The sequence below is a fragment of the Coregonus lavaretus genome (assembly GCF_964263955.1).
Source record: "Coregonus lavaretus genome assembly, contig: HAP1_SCAFFOLD_6829, whole genome shotgun sequence".
Taxonomy (NCBI): Eukaryota; Metazoa; Chordata; class Actinopteri; order Salmoniformes; family Salmonidae; genus Coregonus; species Coregonus lavaretus.
The window spans coordinates 12,621-25,000 of NW_028161629.1; positions in this window are offsets into that span (position 1 = coordinate 12,621).

The following is a 12,380-nucleotide window of genomic DNA, read 5'->3' on the forward strand; positions in this document are numbered from 1 at the left end:
TCCCTGGTTGCCTGAACCTGCTGAAACCCCTGTCACCATCTGATCCTCCTAAGATTAGACATGACAAAGAATTACCTTGGTGTACATTTATACATTATTTTATCCAAGAACCATAGAATCAATGGTTTAATAATTTTAATTACCATTATTCCCAGATCCCAGACTGTAGCTTTAAACTTAAGCTGCTGTCCTTTAGCTACTGTAGATGGAACTTTGTATCATTCATTGATATTGTTTATATACTGCAAAATTCACCTGAGCTCCGTAGACTGGTCTTCCCTGGCTGTCTGATCCTGATGGGACCCCTGTCATCATCTGATCCTGCTAAGACATGATGAAGATTGTGTTGTGTACTGACTGTGCACTAGAGGGCTGCATTCCTGCAGAATGCCTGCGGGACCTTTGGGTCCCGACAGAGATCATTGCGGCACGGTCTGCGGGCTGGAGCGGGCAGTCAGACAGACGACTTTGGGATGAAAATATTTTGCTGAGTTACAGTTCATATAAGGAAATCAGTCAATTTAAAAAAATCATTAGGCCCTAATCTAAGGATTTTACACGACTGGCCAAGGGTGGGCCTTGGCAGCCAGGTCCACCCACTGGGGAGCCAGGCCCAGCCAATTAGAATGAGTTTTTCCCCACAAAAGGGCTTTATTACAGACAGAAATACTCCTCAGCACCCCCCCAGCACCCCTCAGACGATCCCGCAGGTGAAGAAGCCGGATGTGGAGGTCCTGGGCTGGCGTGGTTACACGTGGTCTGCGGTTGTGAGGCCGGTTGGACGTATTGCCCAAATCTCTAAAATGAGGCAGCTTTTGGTAGAGAAATTCACATTAAATTCTCTGGCAACAGCTCTGGTGGACATTCCTGCAGTCAGCATGCCAATTGCACGCTCCCTTAAAACTTGAGACATATGTGGCATTGTGTTGTGTGACAAAACTGCACATTTTAAAGTGGCATTTTATTGTCCCTAGCACAAGGTGCACCTGTGTAATGATCATGCTGTTTAATCAGCTTCTTGATATGCCACACCTGTCAGGTGGATGGATCATCTTGGCAAAGGAGAAATGCTCACTAACAGGGATGTAAACGAATGTGTGTAGAACATTTGAGAGAAATAAGACTTTTGTGTGTATGGAACATTTCTGGGATTTTGAATTTCAGCTCATGGAACATGGGATCAACACTTTACATGTTGCGTTTATATTTTTGTTCAGTGAATTTTTGTTGTCCCACAGATTATTTGGACACGGTCCTCTTTCTGATTTGTATGCGTTAAACTACCTATGGTTTTAAAAGTACATATGTTTGTGCATTATTCACGCTCAGAATTCGCTGCTTCAACTTCAGTAGCCTACCTCTCCTAGTTGGGCGTGAGAGTTCAAGTGTGCCTAGTATGTGTGGTCTCATTGAAATAGAGCAGGCTGTCTACATGGGCGGAGAATCACGTGGCAGTTAATTTAAATATGAAATTAACTTAAATATGATTAGACTGTATAATGGAATGAAGTGGAGGGTGCTCAACCAATCTGAGTCGAAGTGCAATCAAAAAATGTGATCCTCATTGAAAAGGAAAAGGCACAACGCGCACATAGGTTAGGCTACTATGGTGAGCGAGCGTTGCGTCTTTTCATTTTAATAAGTATTGATTACCCATTTATTTGTCTCTGCCTACAAATCGTCCTCCTAAAAGGTAGGCTATGTGCTTCAAGTTCAGTAGCCATACCTGTGTGGTCTTAATTAAATAAAGTAGACTACAGCCTATGTATGGGTGGGGAAGCGCGGGGCAGTTATCTTTCCAAGGAAGTGTACTTCATAAATAGGCCTATGATTAGGCTATAGTTTACTACATTGCCTAGGAATGCCTAAATATTGATCACCCATATTTCTCTGTCTGAAAATCTTCCCACTCCTAAAAGGTAGTCTATAAAAATAGCTCAAGAGAAAATGCAAGTCTCTCCAACTCTGCTCTCTTCAAACTATATCTACCATATGTGATCGACCGGCTCGATTCGGTCTTATGTAGCAAAATTTGAATTTTTTATTTTTTTACATTGGATAACGTATAAAATGGTGTATCATACACTATAGTTGAGGACCAATGGGAAAGTAATTCTGCTTTGAAAGTTGATAAACTTGTAACCCCACTTTTGAGAAAATGGCCCTTGAATGTGTTGGGACACCTACTGGAGAGCTCTTCTTTGTCTGTACCCATTCAGCATCTTTCACACCCTCCTAAGCCTTAGCCCCACCCATATCTTTAAGGATTCACATGTGAGGCCATGTGCTAAACAGTGAGTACGGTAGTGTACAAAAAAAACAAAGATTTCAAGAATAAAGGCTGGTTTATACTACGTCTATCAACATGTCTGTAGCTATACAGTTGTCGCAGTTGTCGCAGTCCGACATTATACTTTTTCATAACGACAACGAAAAGTTTTAACACAAAAATGACAGGTTGCATGACATCAGCAGCCTGGTGGTCCAAAATAGCATAACTGGTGTATTTTAACACCAATAAACCCATCCATTTAAAACTGAATTTAGTATATGTCAATCTAGTTAGTTTCTGGCTTGTTAGCTAGCTAGCTAACGTTAAGTTAGCTGGCTAGCCAGTTAAAATAATGACCATATCATATAGCTGACAACGTCTTAACTTGAGCATATTTGCATTCATTATTACAGGAAAATAAACTCACAACAAGATCATTATTTACAAGTTAATGGAGAGCTAATTACATAAAATAGCTTATGGTTGTGAGTGTGACAAAATAAAAGCAGGGCATTCTACTGGAGAACTTTAGATCTGTCTCTGGTAAAAACACACTATATCAAATAAAATCTAAGTTTATTTGTCACATGCACAGGATACAGAAGGTGTAAATGGTACAGTGAAATGATTAATAGTGGAATCTTCTGTTTAGACATGTAGCTAGCTAGCTAGCTAAACAATTAACCATAATCCCAACTCATAACGTTACTACCCTGCATGAATCTACAGGTAGCTAACCAACTAGGTTCAATGTTAGCTAGCTAGCTAACATTAGGCTATAACTAGCAATGCAAATGGCTCTGAGATACTAATAATATTACTACACAGATCATACACGTAACGTTAGCTAGAAAGCCAGCCAGCCAGCTAACATTAGCTAGCTAGCTAACAGTACACTTTAACTTGCAATGAAAATGACTTTCTGACTAAATTAGAAACGTATAATATCTGAAAATGTACCTAGCTAGACTCTCTTACTCATATATATGGATGAACGCTTCTCCCTCTCTGTCATGGATGCCATGGTTGCCCTTTGTTTGAAGATTAAATCCGGAGACAGGTGTTTTATACAACAGCCTTCTGTGTTCTCTTTTCGTCTCCCTCCGCATTTGCAATCAAACGCCTGAATTTTCTCCATCTCCTTAACTATCATACTCTACTTCCACCGGGCATTCCACTTCAAAACACGGTCCTCCAGAAAGTGGAGAGCCTTAGCAACACTTTTGCAGTTCTTCGTGATATCTTTAAAAAAAGCGACGTTAGAAAGGATTACCTACACATACTGAGCAGATCATGTTAGACAGAAGCGTGCTACATGGCAGACCAATCCGAACTCGTCTCTCAGCATGTCCAGCCCATCCATTATCTCAGCCAATCATGGCTAGCGGGAAGGTTCCTGTATTTTTCTGTGGCTAAACCAAGTAGGCTCGTAATTTAACAACTATATTCATATTTGCAGATGGCATACACATTTGTTATTAAGGCACATGAAAGTTCACATGTTCCTGAAGGCATTTCTGACCAAAAACGCTTTTGATTCCCCCAAAACATTTTACGTTCAAATGCCTCTCCTGTGAAGTATTGACGCCCAACATACACCTAGTTTCCTGAAACTAGTCACATATTGGCTGATCTAACCCAGCAATACAGATAGCCTAATATAAAGGTCATGTGAGAATCTCTTGTAATTTAACCTATTAAGTTATTTTTGCGCATTTGATATTGCCTATAAGGCGCAAAATTGCTGGAACCATGGCTGGCAAGTAAGCTGCGTCACATACGCCTAAAATAAAATTGCAGGACTGCGGTTGGGTTGGGACCAGTTCTTGCGGCAGCGGTCGGGAGTCGGACAGAAAGCCAGCGGGTGCAGGCGGGGTGTGGTATGAAGAGCTGCGGGTGTCCCCAGTGAAAGTTGCGCCTCTGTTAGAAATACTTATGTTGTCTAAATGACTGAAGTACTCATCTCCTCTTCATGCTTATGTACTTGAGGATATAATTAATTAATTTGATACTATGCAGTAAGATATTGGGTGTTTCTCAATATGCATACAGTACTACCGTGCTCCACACTCTCATGTACATTCTCCGACCATGTTCTCTTGAGTACGTTCTTGTGAGGACGAGTGTGTGGAGAATGCATAAAACAATATATTTGAGAAGCACTCTCCCTACTGTATTATCTCACGCTGCACCTCCCCATTCACTGAACCTTCTTCCAGCCAGGACAATGGCAACAATAGAAGAAACAAGATATACAGTGCCTTGCAAAAGTATTCATCCCCCTTGGCGTTTTTCCTATTTTGTTGCATTACGACCTGCTATTTTAATGGATTTTTATTTGGATTTCATGTAATGGATATACACAAAATAGTCCAAATTGGTGAAGTGAAATGAAAAACATTACTTCTTTCAAAAAATTCTAAAAAATAAATAATGGAAAAGTGGTGGGTGCATACAGTGGGGGAAAAAAGTATTTAGTCAGCCACCAATTGTGCATGTTCTCCCACTTAAAAAGATGAGAGAGGCCTGTCATTTTCATCATAGGTACACGTCAACTATGACAGACAAAATGAGGGAAAAAAATCCAGAAAATCACATTGTAGGATTTTAAATGAATTTATTTGCAAATTATGGTGGAAAATAAGTATTTGGTCAATAACAAAAGTTTCTCAATACTTTGTTATATACCCTTTGTTGGCAATGACACAGGTCAAACGTTTTCTGTAAGTCTTCACAAGGTTTTCACACACTGTTGCTGGAATTTTGGCCCATTCCTCCATGCAGATCTCCTCTAGAGCAGTGATGTTTTGGGGCTGTCGCTGGGCAACACAGACTTTCAACTCCCTCCAAAGATTTTCTAAGGGGTTGAGATCTGGAGACTGGCTAGGCCACTCCAGGACCTTGAAATGCTTCTTACGAAGCCACTCCTTTGTTGCCCGGGCGGTGTGTTTGGGATCATTGTCATGCTGAAAGACCCAGCCACGTTTCATCTTCAATGCCCTTGCTGATGGAAGGAGGTTTTCACTCAAAATCTCACGATACATGGCCCCATTCATTCTTTCCTTTACACGGATCAGTCGTCCTGGTCCCTTTGCAGAAAAACAGCCCCAAAGCATGATGTTTCCACCCCCATGCTTCACAGTAGGTATGGTGTTCTTTGGATGCAACTCAGCATTCTTTGTCCTCCAAACACGACGAGTTGAGTTTTTACCAAAAAGTTCTATTTTGGTTTCATCTGACCATATGACATTCTCCCAATCCTCTTCTGGATCATCCAAATGCACTCTAGCAAACTTCAGACGGGCCTGGACATGTACTGGCTTAAGCAGGGGGACACGTCTGGCACTGCAGGATTTGAGTCCCTGGCGGCGTAGTGTGTTACTGATGGTAGGCTTTGTTACTTTGGTCCCAGCTCTCTGCAGGTCTTTCACTAGGTCCCCCCGTGTGGTTCTGGGATTTTTGCTCACCGTTCTTTTTGACCCCAAGGGGTGAGATCTTGCGTGGAACCCCAGATCGAGGGAGATTATCAGTGGTCTTGTATGTCTTCCATTTCCTAATAATTGCTCCCACAGTTGATTTCTTCAAACCAAGCTGCTTACCTATTGCAGATTCAGTCTTCCCAGCCTGGTGCTGGTCTACAATTTTGTTTCTGGTGTCCTTTGACAGCTCTTTGGTCTTGGCCATAGTGGAGTTTGGAGTGTGACTGTTTGAGGTTGTGGACAGGTGTCTTTTATACTGATAACAAGTTCAAACAGGTGCCATTAATACAGGTAACGAGTGGACAGTGGAGCCTCTTAAAGAAGAAGTTACAGGTCTGTGAGAGCCAGAAATTTTGCTTGTTTGTAGGTGACCAAATACTTATTTTCCACCATAATTTGCAAATAAATTCATAAAAAATCCTACAATGTGATTTTCTGGATTTTCTTTTCTCAATTTGTCTGTCATAGTTGACGTGTACCTATGATGAAAATTACAGGCCTCTCTCATCTTATTAAGTGGGAGAACTTGCACAATTGGTGGCTGACTAAATACTTTTTTCCCCCACTGTATGTATTCACCCCCTTTGCTATGAAGCCCCTAAATAAGATCTGGTGCAACCAATTACCTTCAGAAGTCACATAATTAGTTAAATAAAGTCCACCTGTGTGCAATCTAAGTGTTACATGATCTGTCACATGATCTCAGTATATATACACCTGTTCTGAAAGGCCCCAGAGTCTGCAACACCACTAAGCAAGGGGCACCACCAAGCAAGCAGCACCATGAAGACCAAGGAGCTCTCCAAACAGGTCAGGAACAAAGTTGTGGAGAAGTACAGATCAGGGTTGGGTTATAAAAAAATATCAGAAACTTTGAACATGCCACAGAACACCATTCAATCCATTATTAAAAAATGGAAAGAATATGGCACCACAACAAACCTGCCAAGAGAGGGCCGCCCACCAAAACTCACGGACAAGGCAAGGAGGGCATTAATCAGAGAGGCAACAAAGAGACCAAAGATAACCCTGAAGGAGCTGCAAAGCTCCACAGCGGAGATTGGAGTATCTATCCATAGGACCACTTTAAGCAGTACACTCCACAGAGCTGGGCTTTACGGAAGAATGGCCAGAAAAAAGCCATTGCTTTAAAAAAAGTAAGCAAACAATAAGCAAACACGCCAAAAGGCATGTGGGAGACTCCCCAAACATATGGAAGAAGACGAGACTAAAATTGAGCTTTTTGGCCATCAAGGAAAATGATATGTTTGGCGCAAACCCAACACCTCTCATCACCCCGAGAACAACATCCCCACAGTGAAGCATGGTGGTGGCAGCATGGGGATGTTTTTCATCGGCAGGGACTGGGAAACTGGTCAGAATTGAAGGAATGATGGATGGCGCTAAATACAGGGAAGTCCTTCAGTCTTCCAGTTTAAGTGTTCCAGAGATTTGAGACTGTGACAGAGGTTCACCTTCCAGCAGGACAATGACCCTAAGCATATTGCTAAAGCAACACTCGAGTGGTTTAAGGGGAAACATATAAATGTCTTGGAATGGCCTAGTCAAAGCTCAGACCTCAATCCCAATTGAGAATCTGTGGTATGACTTAAAGATTTCTGTACAAGGAGCTGGAGCAGTTTTGCCTTGAAGAATGGGCAACAGTCACCAGACTGCTGCTGTTAAAGTTCAATATGTACAAATACATGGTCCAACTATTCAAAGGATGACGTTTAACATATGTTTTTAAACCGTTAACATATTTCTCAAATGTTTAATAGCAAAGCAATAAATCAGCCATCTTCCTTAAGTGAATAACCAAGGAAGGTTGAATAGTTTTGTTGTAGCCTATTGTCATCATTAGTGGAAGGACTGAATTTAGTGAACAAAATACTTTTCTCACAAGTTTGTCTACTTTTGTCAAGGCCAGCAGAGTAATGGACCACTGTTGGCATTCAGAAAGGACGACACCGACCCACCCATCCTCCTTGTATCTCTATTGTGGACATGACACCTGATTATTTTGCCTGGACCATCTTACAGTTCAGCTGTTGAAAGGTGTAAAGCCAAGTGTGTCAATTGAAGACGAATTGAAGACAATTGAAACGATACACAAACGATAGGCAAACTGAGATGGGCATTACCTTCTCAACACAGTCTAAAAAGCCAGGTGTGGATGACTGAATGCCACCTGGACGACCCAACAAGGTGTAAAGGTCAATGGTTATGTCCAGGTGTGTAGCGTTAATGTTCCATTTAATGTCACCTTCTAACCTTACTTCAGTGTTAGTTTCTTTACGAGACAGTCCATCTCATTGAGTAGGGCTACATCCCAATAACACCCTATTTCCTATATAGTGCACTACTTTTGACCAGGGCTCTGGTCAAAAGTAGTGCACTTTATAGGGAATCGGGTGCAGTTTGGGACGTATCCATAGTGTGTGGTAATGATTCCCTCTTGCAGATAGAAATAGAGCCGTCGTCGTAAAGGCGATTAACAACTCGCTAATTAAAGATCAATGGGGCGTCTGTTTAACGTGATTTGTTTAATGGATTTACTGGGCACACCCCGTCCATAAACCACCGCATTGAGCAATGTCACCGCAAAGTGATGGGATTTCGATATCAAACCTCCTTTCCTCCCTCCTCCCTCTCTCCATCCCCATCCCACCTTGACCCCCTCCCTGTTTTTTTCTTCCTTTTTTAAGAAGATGCTATCTTAAACCGGTGCACCGGACCTAATGTACTTTCTGTATTTCTCTTGCCAACACCACTGAAACAGGTCTATAGACTCTCTTAGTAGCCTATCAATCTCTCCCCCTACTAAAGATGAGGTCATTACAAGCCATCACATAGTGACACAGAGAGTAGTCTGTCCTGTCACTGTAAAAATATCATCATTTATGGTATAGAAGGAAGAAAAAACACTTTAATTCACTGCCGGCCAATACCTGCTAGGCTGGGCCAACTAATAAATAACCCAGAGTTTGATACAGTAGCTAACAGGAGTTAGAAGATGTCTACGTCCCAAATAGCACCCTATTCCCTTTATAGTGCACTACTTTTGACCAGCACCCTATGGACCCTGGTCTGAAGTAGTGCACTATATCGGGAATAGGGTACCATTTGGGACACATTTGATGTCTTTCAGGCACACGTTCAGCCGTTTTAATGTATTGTTTTAATCAGGCAGCGACGGGCGCTGAAGCGGTTACAGTAAGTTAGCACTCTGCTGCCGATACAGTTCCCACGTTTCAGGGATTTGTGAGGGGACAGTAAGCCACAGACAGAGCCCACATCCCACCTTATTATTCTCATTCTTATTCCCCGTATCAAAACCAAACGGCACCCCCCCCCCCCCCCCCCCCCCCCCCCAGTACAGTATTCATCCCTCATCCCATCCCATGTTCACCACCAGTGGCCTAGCTACAGTTACATTTCATTTCACTCTTTTTCTAAATTAAAAGACAAATGCCACACGTCGGGGGCAATAAAGAGGGGCTTTTGATGGGAAATTATGTGTGAGGCTCCCATTTTAGCGGCTTAAACCGTTATAAAAACCTTTGTGCTGTGCCGTGCGAGGGGCAGGCGGGGCGATGAACGGCGAGGTGTGGCACGTGTGGAGCAGCGGGTGCAGGGAATAAAGGCAGGCAGAGCCTAAGCCAGGCAGGAGTTGGGTGTTGATACGGAGATTGGCCTGAGGTTATACCAGGTTCTGGGAGATTCAGTCACAAGATTTAAGTCTCTGCTTTTCTCAGCCAGTAACCATGCCAACCTCACTGGAAAACTATTAAACAGCCCTGCATCGCAAAATAGAAGGCCTTTCCGAAAGCCAAAATGGTAGACTACTCTACTATCAGCCCCAAAACTGAATAAGCCCCTCATCAGTTGGGGAAGGCATGGTGCTTACGGGAGAAAGTGCTTCTTAGAGGAAAAAGGATTTGGACCCGGAGACTCATTTTCATACATATTGTTTCCCCCAAACTTTTATTTTAATAACTTGTTTAAGTAGTTTGTTATGAAAAGGGACTGAGAAAACAGGTATCGAGAAAAACTTTTACTGTAAAGAATTGAAACAACTCATGCCTTCAGAAAGTATTCAACTTATTGACCTTTTCCTCATTTTGTTGTGTTACAGCCTGATTTGAAAAATGATTTAATTTAGATTGTGTGTCACTGATCTACACACAATACCCCAGAATGTCAAAGTGGAGTTATGATTTTAGATTTTATTTTACACATTAATAAAAAAGAAAAAGCTGAAATGTCTTGAGTCAAAAAGTATTCAACCACTTTGTTATGGCAAGCCTAAATACGTTCAGTAGTAAAAAGCTGCATGGACTCACCATGTGTGCAAAAATAGTGGTTAACATAATTTTTGAATGACTACCCCATCTCTGTACCCCACACATACATTTATTTGTAAGGTCCCTAAGTCGAGTAGTGAATTTTAAGCACAAATTCAAGCACAAAGACCAGGGAGGTTTTCAAATGCCTCGCAAAGAAGGGCACATATAGGTAGAAGGGTAAAAACAAAAAAATACTGAATATCCCTTTGAGCATGGTGATGGTATAAAAGCGGAACTGACAGCATTTTAGCAACATGAAATCTTATTAAAATCTGTTCATATACACTCCTAAGAAGAATATGACACCCTTTTTTTTTTTTACATTTTCTGACAAGCGAGCACTTAGATATGGTCATTTTCACGTTTTCATAAATTCATAGAATGTTTGGGAATGACGTATAGTAAGACATTTGTGAAAATTCTATAGAAATATAGAGTGGGAAAGCGGCCGTGTTTTTGGACAATTTATAGACACTGCAGTAAATAAAACCTAATAAAAACATCTGTCTTGTTCAGTCTACGCAGACCGGTGCACCATAGGCAATCAGAGCTACAGCAGGCCTACATGTAAATAAGCCATTTGCCACAGGGCCCTGCCATCATTTACTTTGAACTCTACAGTGTGTTTACAGGCAGTAGCAACAGCGCAACTTTAGATCATTAGCACGTATTCGCCAAAAGCCACAAAATACACCTGAATGGATTTCTGCAAATATGTAAATACCACAGGAGTCCTCTTACATACCATGACATGGTAGGCTCTCTCTCCCTCAGTTGCCTATGCACATCAACAACAACAAGATCAACAATTAATGCTAGCCAGAGTGAGATTAGCTAAAATCTAACGAGGGGACATTAGATAAACCCTCTCAAACTTTTTCAGGTAGTTGGCCGTCAACATTGCACTGATAAACAATGGAGAATCGTAGCCTGCTCGTCCTTCTGCAGCTTGCCTGCCAATGCATGCTTGTCCCAATACATGTTTTGACAACTGAATGAGAACTTGCCTGCCTGCCCATACATTTGATCGATGCCAAATACATTTGATTGACAACTAAGAGGCACGATAACAGTCATTCAAGTTCAGCATAGCTAGCTAGCAAAGCGATTCACATTTCTTGCTAGCTAACCAAATGACACCTGCATCTTCAGCTGTATCCACCGAAATACGATATTATGGGGAAAAGTCTGTCACTCACCCACTCCTCCAATTACATGACATCCCCCCCAAGAGCTAGCTAGCTAATGTTAGGCTCCGTGTTTTTAGCTTGCTAAATAAATAGCTAGTTACATAAATAGATACGCTATCCCAAGGGTGTCAAACTCTATCAGCGCACGGGCCATATTGAAAAAACATAACGAATTCGCTGGCCAGACATTGTTTCACAATTATTGTTTTTCCTGTGACCCAAGCATAAACTGGGAAATTATTATTGTCTGTTTCATATCAGCGAAGCAGTTAAAACGCTGTCAGTTCCACTTTAATTATGCTTTGGATGGTGTATCAATACACCCAGTCACTACAAAGATGCCGGAGAGGAAGGAAACCGCTCAGGGAATTCACCTTGAGACCAATAATGATTTTAAAACAGTTACAGAGTTTAATGGCTGTGATAGGAGAAAACTGAGGATGGATCAACAACATTGTAGTTACTCTAGAATACTAACCTAAATGACAGAGTGAAAAGAAGGAAGCCTGTACAGAATGCACTTATTCCAAAACATGCATCCTGCTTGCAACAAGGCACTAAAGTAATACTGGCAAATATATGTGGCAAAGAAATTGACTTTTTGTCCTGAATACAAACTGTTATGTTTGGGGCAAATCCAACACAACACATCACTGAGTACCAATCTTCATATTTTCAAGCATAGTGGTGGCTGCATCATGTTATGAATAGGCTTGTCATTGGCAAGAACAAGGGAGTTTTTTTGGGGATAAAAAGAAACGGAATAGAGCTAAGCACAGGCAAAATCCTAGAGGAAAACCTGGTTCAATCTGCTTTCCAACAGAAACTGGTGGACAAATTCACCTTTCAGAAGGACAATAACCTAAAACAGAAGGCCAAATATACAGTGGAGTTTCTTACAAGACGACATTGAATGTTCCTGAGTGGCCTAGTTACAGTTTTTACTTAAATCGATTCTGAAATGGCTGTCTAGCAATGATCAACAACCAACTTGACAGAGCTTGAAGAATGTTTAAAGAATAATTAGCAAATATTGTTCAATCCAGGTGTGCAAAGCTCTTAGAGACTTACCCAAAGAGTCTAACAGCTG